Raw genomic sequence first — 15515 nt, 5'->3', positions numbered from 1 at the left:
GGATACCAGGACATGGTCTCACCACACCACCCTGGGACTATTTTTAGCTTAATTGCCCTTTTAACGCTATGCTTTAATACTTATTAGTGAATTTGTCCCAAAAGTACAGAGCCAAAACAACAAAAAATGTGTCACTGTGCCAATACTTTTGCAGCTCACTGTATGTCAAAACCAGAAAAGACTAATCTAGACGAATCCTATTCTGATAGTATGGTTATCTACAACTGTGTGTCTATACCATCTAGGTCAGCATCATATTTATATCCTCACTCATGATGTGACCTTAATTCAAGACATATTGTTCTAGAATAGGCTTATACTGAAATGATACTATATTTAACAGTCCATAGTACTGTATGTCTCAAGGCCATCATCAGGGGCATCCACTCTCGCACATTGTAACCTTAATTTGAAGAGTGAATGCCCCACAGACGTTCAGAGCTTGTTTAAATCCAAGGCCACTTCTTGTCACTCAGTTAAGTACTCCAAAAAATAGTCCTGCTACTCAGAATAAGAACACTGTAGTCACGAGGACTCAAAAAATAACCAGGCTGCATACACTCACACCTACTCATCCTTCATAATGAGAGGAAAGTGCCTGTCAGGAATAGTGGGGGGTAGGCKCTGAACAACATAAGGAGAGGGGAGCAGAAGGGAGGAAAGGGTGAGTGGGACCTTAAACAGTTTCCCAAGTGCCTCTCTCTTAGCAATGACTCTTCCAAGCTTACAGACAGAACACTGGGGGACTAAAAAGTGCTTCATTAATGCTACTGTATGGTATGTTTCAAATGAGTCAGGAGGGGGAAAAACAACAGCGTAAGGGTTTACCAAGAAGGCCTTCTCTCTAGCCTGTGGCTAGATTCACACCATTATAAACAAATTGTAACCTCCGTAAGAAGCCTATTGTAACGTATACGCAGGGAGTCAGGAAGCAGGTGCAGAAGGTGAGTTTAATAATATTAAATATGAAGATAATACAAAACAGGAGAAGCATACTGAATGAAACCAAAACCAAAACTGCCTGATGACAGAGCCCACTGAGGGCTATATGAAGGGAGAGTAATCAGGGTGGTGATGAAGTCSAAACGAAATCAAATCAAATTTTATTAGTCACATGCGCCAAATACAACAGTGAAATCCTTACTTTCAAGCCCCTAACCAACAATGTAGTTTAAAAAATATGAATAAAAATAAGAAATAAAGGTAACAAGAAGTTAAAGAGCAACAGTAAAATAACAATTACGAGACTATATACAGGAAGTACCAGTACAGAGTCAATGTGCGCGGATACCGGTGTCAAGGTAATTGAGGTAGTATGTACATGTAGGTAGAGTTATTAAAGTGACTATGCATAGATAATAACAGAGAGTAGCAGTAGCGTAGAGGGGGAGGGGCAATGCCATTTGATTAGATGTTCAGTCTCTTATGGCTTGGATTAGAAGCTGTTTAGAAGCCTCTTGGGCCTAGACTTGAAGCTCCGGTACCTGCTTGCCATGCGGTAGCAGAAAGAACAGTCTATGACTAGGGTGGCTGGAGTCTTTGACAATTTTAGGGCCTTCCTCTGACACCGCCTGGTATAGAGGTACTTGATGGCAGGAAGCTTGGCCCCAGTATTGTACTGGGCCGTACCCACTACCCTCTGTAGTGCCTTGCGGTCGGAGGCCGAGCAGTTGCAATACCAGGCAGTGATGCAACCCATCAGGATGCTCTCGGTGGTGCAGCTGTTGAACCTTTTGAGGATCTGTGGACCCATGCCAAATATTTTCAGTCTCCTGAGGAGGAATACGTTTTGTCATGCCCTCTTCACGAATGTCTTGGTGTGCTTGGACCATTATAGTTTGTTGGTGATGTGGACACCAAGGAACTTGAAGCTCTCAACCTGCTCCACTACAGCAATGTCGATGAGAATTGCTCGGTCCTCCTTTTTCTGTTGTCCACGATCATCTCATTTGTCTTGATCACGTTGAGGGAGAGGTTGTTATCCTGGCACCACACTGCCAGGTCTCTGATCTCTTCCCTATAGGCTGTCCCATCATTGTTGGTGATCAGGCCTACCACTGTTGTGTCGGCAAATTTAATGACCGTGTTGGAGTCGTGCTTAGCCATGCAGTCATGTGTGAACAGGGAGTACAGGAGGGGACTGAGCACACACCCCTGAGGGGCCCCCGTGTTGAGGATCAGTGTGGCAGATGTGTTGTTACCTACCCTTACCACCTGGGGGTGACCTGTCAGGAAGTCCAGGATCCAGTTGCAGAGGGAAGTTTTTAGTCCCAGGGTCCTTAGCTTAGTGATGAACTTTAACCACACTATGGTGTTGAATGCTGAGCTGTGGTCAATAAATAGCATTCTCACATAGGTGTTCCTTTTGTCCAGGTGGGAAAGGACAGTGTGGCGTGCAATAGAGAATGCTTCATCTGTGGATCTGTTTGGGCAGTATGCAAATTAGAGTGGGTCTAGAGTTTCTGGGATAATGATCTCTATTTGAGCCATAATGTTGTTGATGTGATACATGTTCTTTTGACCATCTTAAAGTGAATGTCCATGAGAGTAATTAACTGACTATTGGAGAATAGATAATACAGGACAATACTGAACAGAAGACTACTTCAATAATCATTCATTCTTACTGCGCCACATTCTCTTTGAGGAGTGTAAACATTGTCATTTAGAATAGGCAAATGCCTGGTGAGAGACCAGGGTGCTCCTCACCTTGCAGGCAGCTCCTCCATTGATGATGGACTTGACAAAGATACCCAGGTCAGCGTGGTTCTCCTTGGAGCGGTTGCCCTTGATGCTGATCTCCAGACCTGCCGACCCGAGTCACTCAAGGGGATGTTAAAGGTCAGGAACTCTGGTACTGTCTGGAGTTAGCACTAGGTCGTCTTCTTCTGTCTTCTATAAGGAGGGAGGGAGGGAGGGAAGTTGAGAGAGAAAGAGAGAATATACAGACAACAAATTCCAATTGGCTATACTTAAACTCTTTAACATCTTCCTTAGCTCTMGTATCTTCCCCGATATTTGGAACCAAGGCCTGATCACCCCAATCCACAAAGGTGGAGACAAATTTGACCCCAATAACTACCATGGGATATGCATCAACAGCAACCTTGGAAAGATCCTCTGCATTATCATTAACACAGACACATACATTTCCGCAGTGAAAACAATGTACTGAGCAATTGTCAAATTGGCTTTTAACCAAATTACTGTATGGCAGACCACGTGTTCACCCTGCACACCCTAATTGACAAACAAAACAAACTAAAGGCAAAGTCTTCTCATGCTTTGTTCAATTCAAAAAAGCCTTTGACTCAATTTGGCATGGGGGTCTGCTATACAAATTGATGGAAAGTGGCATTGGGGGAAACACATACGACATTATAAAATCCATGTACACAAACAAGTGTGCGATTAAAAATGGGTTAAAAACCCACACATTTCTTTCCACAGGGTTGTGGGGTGAGACAGGGACGCAGCTTAACTTCTCTGGGATAGGTGGGACGGTAGAATCCAGTGAAAATGCAGAGCGCCAAATTCAAATAAATTACTATAAAAATAAATMTTTCATGAAATCAATGCAATACACCAAATTAAAGTTACACTTGTTGTTAATCCAGCCAATGTGTCAGATTTCAAAAAGGTTTTACGGCGAAAGTAAACGATGCTATTAGCTGAGGACAGCACCCCATCAAACAAACACAGACAATCATATTTCAACCCGCCAGGCGCGACACAAAACGCAGAAATTAAGATATAATTCATGCCTTACCTTTGACGAGCTTCTTCTGTTGGCACTCCAATATGTCTCATAAACATCACAAATGGTCCTTTTGTTCGATTAATTCCATCGATATATACAGTATCCAAAATGTCCATTTATTTGGCGCGTTTGATCCAGAAAAACACCGGTTCCAACTCACGCAACATGACTACAAAATATCTAATAAGTTACCTGTAATCTTTGTCCAAACATTTCAAACAACTTTCCTAATACAACATTAGGTATTTTTTAACGTAAATAATCAATAAAATTTAAGACGGGATAAACTGTGTTCAATACCGGAGGAAAACAAAGTGTAGCGAGCTTTCAGGTCATACGCCTCTGACAAAGAGTACACTTCTCTCTACCCTCATTCTGAACAGTGTTACTTCTTCATTTCTCAAAGGAAAAACCTCAACCAATTTCTAAAGACTGTTGACATCCAGTGGAAGCGATAGAAACTGCAACCAAGTCCCTTGGGAAATTGGGAAATCTGGATTCCCAATGAAAAGCCATTGAAAAGAGAGTGACCTAAAAAGAAAAATTCRGAATGGTTTGTCCTCGGGGTTTCGCCTGCCAAATAAGTCTTGTTATACTCACAGACATCATTCAAACAGTTTTAGAAACTTCAGCGTGTTTTCTATAATAATAAATGCATATCTTAGCTTCTGGGCCGGAGTAGCAGGCAGTTTACTTTAGACACGCTTTTCATCCGGACGTGAAAATAGCGCSCCCTATCCCAAATAAGTTTTAAGCTCCACCCTCTTTAACATATATATCAACAAATTGGCGACGGCACTAGAACAGTCTGCAGCACCCGGCCTCACCCTACTAGAATCGTAAGTCAAATGTCTACTGTTTGCTGATTATCTGGTGCTTCTGTCACCAACCAAGGAGGGCCTACAGCAGCACCTAGATCTTCTGCACAGATTCTGTCAGACCTGGGCCCTGACAGTAAGTCTCAGTAAGACCAAAATAATGGTGTTCCAAAAAAGGTCCAGTTGCCAGGACCACAAATACAAATTCCATCTGGGCACCGTTGTCCTAGAGCACACAAAAAACTATACATACCTTGGCCTAAACATCAGCACTACAGGTAACTTCCACAAAGCTTTGAACGAGAATAAGGCAATAAGGCAATAAAGGCATTTTATGCCATCAAAATGAACATAAAATTTGACATACCAATTAGGATCTGGCTAAAAATACTTGAATCAGTTATAGAACCCATTGCCCTTTATGGTTGTGAGGTCTGGGGTCCGCTCACCAGCCAATAATTCACAAAATGGGACAAACACCATATTGAGACTTTGCATCTGCAAAAATATCCTACAATTCTATAACCACCTAAAAGGAAGCAATTCCCAAACCTTCCATAACAAAGGTTTCACCTACAGAGAGATGAACCTGGAGAAGAGTCACCTAAGCAAGCTGGTCCTGAGAGGAAATGAGAAGGGGGAGAGATCAGATGAGTGTGTCATGTTTTACTGTGGCTGTCATTATCACTTTGGCTTACTGTCTAGTAGATCGCCGCTAATTCGCTGCCGCGGTCACAAGCTCTCTGTGTGAGAAGCAGGACGAAAGCAACTTTGAAAACACCAGGTAGCAATTTTATACTCAAACACCAGTGTTTTCCCTTTGATGTCCCCACAATGCATCTTTAGAATATTATTTCCTGTCACATGTTTGAGGGCAGACATATAATTGTTCTAGTGTTCTTTCAGATGCTTTGTTCGAGTTTATTTGTAAAGAAAGAAGGGGTTAAAATTAACATTTAGTCTGTGTGTTCACACTGTTTGGGTGTGAAACCTGTTTAAAACCACTGGTGTCAGATCCATTTATTCTCCCTTCTCTTGGAATGTTTTATGGGTGGAGAATTTCAAAAGGATGAGCGAAAAAATCACAAAGGCTTTTGCTAACCTAGGTCATTAATATTTTTATTTTATTCTTCCTTTCTTCCAAAAAGACTAGTAAGGGGAAGGAGAGATGGGAGAGAAAACACCCGCGACATCAAAAAAGACGGTAACGATATTTCACTGTGCATGACTGAAGCTGGTTCATTGAGATGGACAAGGAGAGAGCTTGTCCTGAATATGAAAATTATTCCACAGCGTATCACGACCTCTCATGAATCCTAATCACTAGTGTGTGCAGAGGAATCTGCAGCGACTATTATTGCTTCTTATTGCTGGTTGTATTGCTCTTTAGAACCAATAAAACACAGTTTGGGGAAGGATAAAACAAATAAGAACAGACTTCCTCTTCTGCACATGTAGGTACAATATTGCCATGCCGTGTGTGGATTATGAAAAAATATATATTTGGGAGGGATATGGAACAGTGTATGTGTGTATATACAGAGTCATGGTGGATGTGTGTGTGTGTGTGGCTTGCAGATATAGCCATGGCCACTGTATTAAGGGAACTAATGCAAACAGCAGGAGCAATCAACCCTGAGACCCCTGCTCCAAGACACCTATAACACTGCTGATGAAAGTAATGCTCTGCACACACATGCACGCATGTGAACGTACACACACACGCACGCACACAAGCACACACCCTTCACAGCTGCTAAGTGAGAGCAGAGCAGGTTTTCAGCGGCTAAGGAGTTATTAGGATGCAGTAGTCCGTTCAGGTGCATGTGCCTTTTTTCAACACCTACCTCGGCCTGAGGCCCTATTCCCCAGCCATTCCTTGTGTGTGTGTGTGTGTGTGAGTGTGTGTCTGTGCATGTACGTGTGTGTGACCCCTATTCCCATGCCACCCCCTAGCTGTACCCCTGTCACTCACAGTACCGAACAGTCTACACCCCCTCACCCCATTTCAACACATAGCCCTCTCATTTCACACTTACAATGGCAGGAAATCACCATTCCTATCCTATAGCCAGGTGATATGGAGTGGGCACAGGTCAGGTAGAAAGAGGTATCCTTCCGCACTGTCAGCAGAAAGCAATTCTTTGTCCCTGACTAAAATGCAGGTGGTAAAATAATGGTTCATGTAGCATTTTCTCACAGTCCTTATTCAAAGTTACACTGAATGCAGACAATGCTTTGGTTTGTTTCAAACAAACAGTAAACAATTAATTAGCCTTTAGTTTMGAGTTTTATATAATTCATCATCATGGGGCCAATCTGAATCAGTTGTGCTCTGACAAGCCCGGAGTTTGACTTTAAACACAACTCTTCGTGTTATGATCGATTATGTGTCCTTGTTGCCAATGTGACCATTGCAACAGCAAAAAAAAAAGACTATGCTTTCCAAAAACACTCACAGCTACTTGGATAAATTGTCAACATGCGTCACAGAGAAATACTACGTCTTTACTATTAATGAAGAGTTTTTATAAAAAATTGCTAAATATGAGTTATGTCCCTGGAGATGCTTTTAGCTTAACTGTTGAGGGCTATACAGCATATTAGATGCCACAAATTAAATCTGTCATATTTGGCKGGAGGACAACTTTTTGTGTCTTTGGAAAAATGACAATGCAACAATCGCCCTTGCTGTAACGGCTGTCGTAGTCGTTCTCCTCCTCAGACGAGGAGGAGCATGGATCGMACCAAGATGCGGATTGGTAAGTATTCATATTTTAATGGGAAAACAACAAACACCACAAAATACAACAACCAACAAACGTGACTAACCTGAAACAGTCCTGTGTGGCCCAAACACTGACACAGGAACAAACACCCACAAAACACAGGTGAAACCCAGGCTGCCTAAGTATGATTCTCAATCAGGGACAACGATTGACAGCTGTCTCTGATTGAGAATCATACCAGGCCGAACACAAAATCCCAACATAGAAAATCAAACCTAGACCAACCCACCCAACTCACGCCCTGACCAACTAAAACAAATACAAAACAAAGGAAAACAGGTCAGGAACGTGACACTTGCATAATAAGTGAATGAGAGAGAGGCATGGTAACATTCTCATCAGATAGGAACAAGCGTTGCCGGCCAACTCCGAGGGTGATTCTTGCAATGCATTCTACTGTGCTCCGAGCACGCAAATTGGAGGGTCAGAGTATGAGTCCAAATCCAAGTATGCAAAATGGAGCACTTCTCGAATGCATACTCTGTTTGTACATATTTTGAAGCATGCTTCGATGCAAGTTTCAACGGAAAGCATGCACAGAAATATGACACAACCACGTAAAGAATTACACAACATTTCTTGAAATCAATTACGGACATTTTTTGAGTTGAAGCGAGAGAAAATACCCTATTCACATTTCATATGTTGCCTGACTACAATATTTTATCTTTATACGTTAATAAATATATGCTGTCTCAATTTTGGCATGTTTACCTGCCACTGTAGTGTGCGTAGATTGCAAGCCCATAGTAAGTCAACAGGGCTGACTGGCTACTACTGTTAGCTAGCCAGATAGCGGCGAAGAATTCTGAAAATTCTGAAAATATTCATACCCCTTGACTTATTCCACATTGTGTTGTGTTACAGCCTGAATTCAAAATGGATTAAATATATTTTCTCAACCATCTACACACAATACCCAATAATGACAAAGTGAAAACATGTTTTAGAAATGTTGGCAAATTTATTTAAAAAAATAAATACAGATATCTAATTTACATAAGTATTCACACCCCTGAGTCAATACATGTTAGAGTCACCTTTGGCAACGATTAAACTTTGTGTTTCTGGAGCATTGCACACCTGGATTAAAAAATATTTGCACATTATTATTAAAATAATYATTTTTCCCAAAAATAACACTATATTTTAGGGCCATAAAGTTAATTTATTTGCCACATTTTTAGCAGTTTTACTTTAGTGCCTTATTGCAAACAGGATGCATGTTTTGGAATATTTAAATTCTGTACAGACTTCCTTCTTTTCATATTGTCATTTAGGTTAGTATTGTGGAGTAACTACAATGTTGTTGATCCATCCTCAGTTTTCTACTATCACAGCCATTAAACTTTGTAACTGGTGAGCGTTTTCCTTGCTTTCGTGCAACTGAGTTCGGAAGGACGTATGTATCTTTGTAGTGCCTGGGTGTACACCATCTAAAATGTAATTAATAACTTCACCATGCTCAAAGGGATATTCAATGCTTGCTTTTTTTTTTTTTTTACTCATCTACAAATTGGTGCCCTTCATTGTGAGGCATCGGAAAACCTCCCTGGCAGAGCTGCAAAGAAAAAGCCATACCTCAGACTGGCCAATAAAAATGAAACATTTAGATGGGAAAAAAGAACACAGACACTGGACAGAGGAACTCAGCATAGAAGGCCAGCATCACGGAGTCGCCTCTTCGCTGTTGACGTTGAGACTGGTGTTTTGCGGGTACTATTTAATGACGCTGCCAGTTGTGGACTTGTGAGGTGTCTGTTTCTAAAAATAGACACTCTGATGTACTTGTCCTGTTGCTCAGTTGTTGCTCCCACTCCTCTTTCTATTCTGGTTAGAGACAGTTTGCGCTGTTCTGTGAAGGGAGTAGTACACAGCATAGTACGAGATCTTCAGTTTCTTGGCAATTTCTCGCATGGAATAGCTTTCATTTCTCAGAACAAGAATAGGCCAACGAGTTTCAGAAGAAAGTACTTTGTTTCTGGCCATTTTGAGCCTCTAATCAAACCCACAAATGCTGAAGCTCCAGATACTTAACTAGTCTAAAGAAGGACAGTTGTATTGCTTCTTTAACCTCACTAGGGTATGTGGGACGGTAGCGTCCCACCTCGTCAATAGCCAGTGAAACTGCAGGGCGCCAAATTCAAAACAACAGAAATCCCATCATTTAAATTCCTCAAACATACAAGTATTTTACACCATTTTAAAGATACACTTGTTGTAAATCCAGCCAAAGTGTCCGATTTCAAAAAGGTTTTATGACGAAAGCACACCAAACGATTATGTTAGGTTAGAGCCAAGTCACAGAAAAAGACAGCCATTTTTCCAGCCAAAGAGAGGAGTAACAAAAAGCAGAAATAGAGATAAAATGAATCACTAACCTTTGATGATCTTCATCAGACGACACTCATAGGACTTCATGGTACACAATACATGTATGTTTTGTTCGGTAAAGTTCATATTTATATCCAAAAATCTGAGTTTAGGTGGGACGCTACTGTCTCACTTGGCAAAAAGCCTGAGAAAATGCAGTGCCAAATTCAAATTAATTACTATAAAAATTACTATAAAAATCAAACTTTCATTAAATCACACATGAAAGATACCAAATTAAAGCTACACTGGTTGTGAATCCAGCCAACATGTCAGAATTCAAATAGGCTTTTCGGCGAAAGCAAACGATGCTATTATCTGAGTATAGCACCATTGTAAACAAAGAGAGAAGCATATTTCAACCCTGCAGGCGCGACACAAAACGCAGAAATAAAATATAATTCATGCCTTACCTTTGATGAGCTTCTGTTTTTGGCACTCCAATATGTCCCATAAACATCACAAATGGTCATTTTGTTCGATTAATTCCGTCGATATATATCCAAAATGTCCATTTATTTTGCGCTTTTGATCCAGAAAAACACTGGTTCCAAATTGTGAAACGTGACTACAAAGTATCTCAAAGGTTACCTGTAAACTTTGCCAAAAAAATTCAAACTACTTTTGTAATACAACTTTATGTATTTTTTAATGTAAATAATTGATAKAATTTAAGACGGGATGATCTGTGTTCAATACAGGATTAAAACCAACTGTAGCTAGCTTTCTGGTCARGCGCTTCTATCTAACAGGACACTTCAAGTGACTCTCCTTCAAGATGGCAGTACTTCTTCATTACACAAAGGAATAACCTCAACCAATTTCTAAAGATTGTTGACATCCAGTGGAAGCGGTAGGAACTTCAAGAAAGTCCCTTAGAAATCTGGTTTCCCAAGGAAATTTCATTGAGAAGAGAGTGACCTGAAAAAATAAATCTGAATGGTTTGTCCTCGGGGTTTCGCCTGCTAAATAAGTTCTGTTATACTCACAGGTATGATTCAAACAGTTTTAGAAACTTCAGAGTGTTTTCTATCCAAATCTACTAATACTATGCATATCTTATCTTCTGGGGATGAGTAGCATGCAGTTTAATTTGGGCATGCTTTTCATCCAAAATTCTGAATGCTTCCCCCTACCCAAAGGAAGTTAATCAGAACAACAGTTTTCAGCTGTGCTAACAAGGACATTTCTAAGTGACCCCAAACTTTTGAACGGTAGTGTGTGTGATTTATGTATATATGTATATATATATAAATACATACATACATACATACATTGAAATACATTGAAATACATAGACATACATACAGTGGGGAGAACAAGTATTTGATACACTGCCGATTTTGCAGMTTTTTTTGTCATTTTTATCATAGGTACACTTCAACTGTGAGAGACGGAATATAAAACATTTTAAGTAGGAAAACCTGCAAAATCGGCAGTGTATCAAATACTTGTTCTCCCCACTGTATATATACCCATTTTTWAAAATATATATATTTCCTTTATTACCCTCCAACCCTACCACCCCTCCCCCAATTAGAGCAAATTGGTGAACAACAACACCCGTTAGCGGGATCACTTTCCTAAACAACCGCTAGAATTGCAGTGCGCCAAATGCAAAAATATTACTAAAAATATTTATAATCATGCAATCACAAGTGAAATATACCAAAACACAGCTTAGCTTGTTGTTAATCCACCTATCCTGTCAGATTTTGAAAATATACTTTACAGCGAAAGACATCCAAGCTTTTGTGAGTGTAGCAATCAATGCTACAACAGCTATCCCCAAATTAGCATGGTCACGAAAGTCAGAAAAGCAATAAAATGAATCGCTTACCTTAGATAATCTTTGGATGTTTGCACTCACGAGACTCCCAGTTACACAATAAATGTTATTTTTGTTCGATAAATATTACTTTATAACAAAAAAATGCCATTTGGGTTGCGCATTATGTTGAGAAAACCAAAGCCTTGTTCTGTTCGACAAATTCCAAAAAGTATCCGTAATGGTTGTAGAAACATGTCAAATGTTTTTTATAATCAACCCTCAGGTTGTTTTTAACAAACATAATCGATAATATTTCAACCGGACCATAACCTATTTATTAATTAGCTGGCTAGCTAGATTATTACAATTAACGTTTGCTTTGTGTATATCTTGTTTCGTCTTTACTGTTGCTATTGTCCTGGCTGGAAGAAGGTTCAGTGAATGGGAAGGTGCAGCGCGAGGTAGTTCAGTAGGGGGAGTGTGAGTGATTCTCAAATGTAATGTTGTATGCGTTCTCCACACTCTCATCCTCACATGAATATACTCAAGAGAACGTCCTCAGAGAATGCACTCTTCACATGAGAGTGTGGAGCACGGTAGTATGCATATTGAGAAACACCCTCAGTTAGAAGAGCAAGCTGACAGCAGCTCCACACTGGTGTGAGGGAAGGAAACACAGCTTAAAACCCTATTCAATCAAAAGGAATATGTTGTTACTGGAATAATTACAGGATATCTCCACTAGTATACCATAATTAGAGTAAACAAAAACAAATATTTAATATGTGTTAGGTTAGTTCAAAGATAAGCTATAGAATCATTATTGCACAATGATAAACCGATCTTCTGAAGAGTGAACAGGAACAATAGGTTGACTAACATACTGCTCAGATATTGTATGCAATATGTATTCAGTAGAGTCCTCTCCTTCTCAGCACTACTAGTCATGTAGCTACACTGGGTCCCTTGTGCACCTGCCTAGTCATAGACACAGCCAATCCGTTACACAGGAACAACCTGCCTGGCTCATTATGTGCTGTGGGTCCTTTATTATTAATGAATAGTCTGTCTGGGTGGCATGCATTCATTAAGGCCCATTGTCCTACAAGAGTGGGTGAATTACAGTGGCTTGCGAAAGTATTCACGCCCTTGGCATTTATCCAATTTTGTTGCATTACAACCTGGAATTAAAATTTATATTTTGGGGGTTTGTATAATTTGATTCATACAACATGCCTACCACTTTGAAGATGCAAAATATATTTTATTGTGAAACAAACAAGAAATAAGACAAAGAAAACAGAAAACTTGAGCGTACATAGCTATTCACCACCCCCCCCCCCCAASTGGACTTTGTAAAGCCACCTTTTGCAACAATAACAGCTGCAAGTCTCTTGTGGTATGTCTATAAATGTTCTTCAGGCTAGGGTATATTTTTACCAATTTCCGCCTGGCTGACGTGCCCAAAGTAAACTGCCTGTTGCTCAGGCCCTGAAGCCAGGATATGCATATAATTGGTACCATTGGGAAGAAAACACTCTGAAGTTTGTATAAATGTTAAAATAATGTAGGAGACAATAACAATGGAACGTATAGGGAAATAATTTAATCTAGCTCCCAGTATGCAATTCCCATGGCTTCCACTGGGTGTCAGTAGTCTTTGTTCAAGGTTTCAGGCTTGTTTCATCCAAAACGAGTAAGAAATATAAGTGTCACGACTTCCGCCGAAGTCGGCTCCTCTCCTTGTTCAGGCGGCGTTCAGCGGTCAACGTCACTGGCTTTCTACCCATCGCCGCTCCATTTTACATTTTTCCATTTGTTTTGTCTTGTCACACTACATGTATTTATTCCTCTGTTCCCCCTCGTGTCTTTGTGTGAGATTGTTTTGTGTTACGTGTCTTTTTTGACGCAGTATACTGGTATGCGTTTATTCCGTGTTTTATTTCACGAGGTATGTTTATTTGTTTCTACATAATTATTGTGACTGTTTGCGCATCTTGCACTTTTGCAAATTAGCTGGAGGTTTCGACGCAGTGGCGTCCGTCTGTTGGTTTCTCCTGCCTAAATAAAGTGTGCGCCTACAACTCTCTGCTCTCCTGCATCTGACACCGCTCCCAGTACGCACACCATTGACAATAAGTTTTACTACAGGGACACAGACATGGAAATGTGTGTATGCGCGCGTGATGAAGAGGACGCGCACCTGTTAATATCGCTTTCCTATTGAACATACTTCTTTCCGTATGAAAAATTATAGTTTAAAACCTCTTTTGGCTAGGGGGCAGTATTTTCACGTCCAGATGAAAAGCGTGCCCAAAGTAAACTGCCTGTTACTCAGGCCCAGAAGCTAGGATATGCATATGCATGGAGTTTCTAAAACTGTTAAAATAATGTCTGTGAGTATAACAGAACTGATTTGGCGAGCACAATTCATCGAGCACAATCCATCCAGGGAAACATTTTGGGGGGGGTCATTGTGTTTTCCAATGCTTTTCTATGGGAAACCTGATTTATTAGGGCCCAGATTTACAGTTTATCCCGTCTTAAATTGTATCTATTATTTACATTTTAGGGTACCTGAGGTTGGATTAGAAACGTTGTTTGAAATGTTTGGACCAAGTTTACAGGTAATTTATTAGATACTTTGTAGTCATGTAGTCAACCGGTGTAGTCAACCGGTGTATTTCTGAATCAAACGCACCAAATAAATGGACATTTTGGGGATATATAGGAAGGAATTTATCGAACAAAAATGACCATTCATTGTGTCACTGAGACATTTGGGATTGCAAAAAGATGAAGATCTTCAAAGGTAAGGCATTTATTATATCGCTATTTCTGACTTTCGTGTCGCACATGCCTGGTTGAAAATGGTTTTCATGTTTTGTACGCGGGGCGCTGTCCTCAGATAATCGCATGGTGTACTTTCGCCGTAATACCTTTTTGAAATATGATACAGCGGCTGGATTAACAAGAAGTTAAGCTTTATTTTGATGTATTACACTTGTATTTATATGAATGTTAAATATTTATATTTCTGTAGTTTGAATTTGGCGCTCTGCAATTTCACTTGATGTTGTCAAATCTATCCCGGTGACGGGATTCGAGCTTAACAAATTATGTGACTTCTGAAGGTAATTGGTTGCAGCAGATCTTATTTAGGGGCTTCATAGCAAAGGGGGTGAATACATATGCACGCACCACTTTTCCATTTTTTATTTTGTAGAAGTTTAAAAAATATATATATATTTTTTTTTCACCAACTTCACCATTACATGAAATCCAAATAACAATAAATGTAAATTACAGGTTGTAATGCAACAAAATATGAAAAACGCCAAGGGGGATGAATACTTTTACAAGGCACTGTAGTCTAGTGGTTAGAGCATTGGACTTGTAACRAAAAGGTTGCCAGATTGAATCCCCGAGCTGACAATGTAAAAATCTGTCGTTCTGCCCCTGAAGAAGGCAGTTAACACACTGTTCCTAGGCCGTCATTGAAAATAGGAATTTGTTCTTTAACTGACTTGCCTAGTTAAATAAAGGTAAAAAATATAGATATTGTCTGAAGAGAAACAAAGGGAGAGACACAGGATGGAACTGAGCAGAAACACAGAGCAAAGGAGAGCAGAGCAGTCTACCATACCAGAGTCCCTTGCATAAAAAGTAGGGTTTTGTCTCTCTTCTACCTCGCTGCTTGTCACCTGTTAACATGTGAGGGTTGAGAGCAGCATTTGCGTGTGGGTGGTGTGTTTGTATGTATGTTTGTGTGTGTACATGCGCATACATGTCAAATCAAATTGTKTTTGTCACATGCACCGAATACAACAGGTTAGACCTTACTGTGAAATGCTTACTTAGAAGCTCTTAACCAAAAATGCAGTTCAAGAAGTAGAGTTAAGAAAATATTTTCTAAATAAACAAAAAAAAATGTAATCAAAAAGTAACAAGAAAATTACATAATAATATCGAGGCTATATACATGGGGTACCAGTACCGAGTCA

At 40.0% G+C, this 15515-nt stretch overlaps 1 long non-coding RNA gene across 1 annotated transcript in view; it reads right to left on the bottom strand.

Annotated features, from left to right (window-relative positions):
- Positions 1-1087: 1087 nt before the first annotated feature.
- LOC139023108 (uncharacterized) overlaps positions 1088-15515 on the bottom strand; it is a 43438-nt gene continuing 29010 nt past the window's right edge. The window contains exon 2 of the long non-coding RNA XR_011474256.1: positions 1088-2895. This is a non-coding gene — a long non-coding RNA (uncharacterized lncRNA). The remainder of the gene's footprint in view (positions 2896-15515) is intronic.

Source organism: Salvelinus sp. IW2-2015, linkage group LG27 (genome assembly GCF_002910315.2).
Source record: "Salvelinus sp. IW2-2015 linkage group LG27, ASM291031v2, whole genome shotgun sequence".
Classification (NCBI taxonomy): domain Eukaryota; kingdom Metazoa; phylum Chordata; class Actinopteri; order Salmoniformes; family Salmonidae; genus Salvelinus; species Salvelinus sp. IW2-2015.
This window is presented reverse-complemented; position numbering and strand designations above follow the sequence as displayed.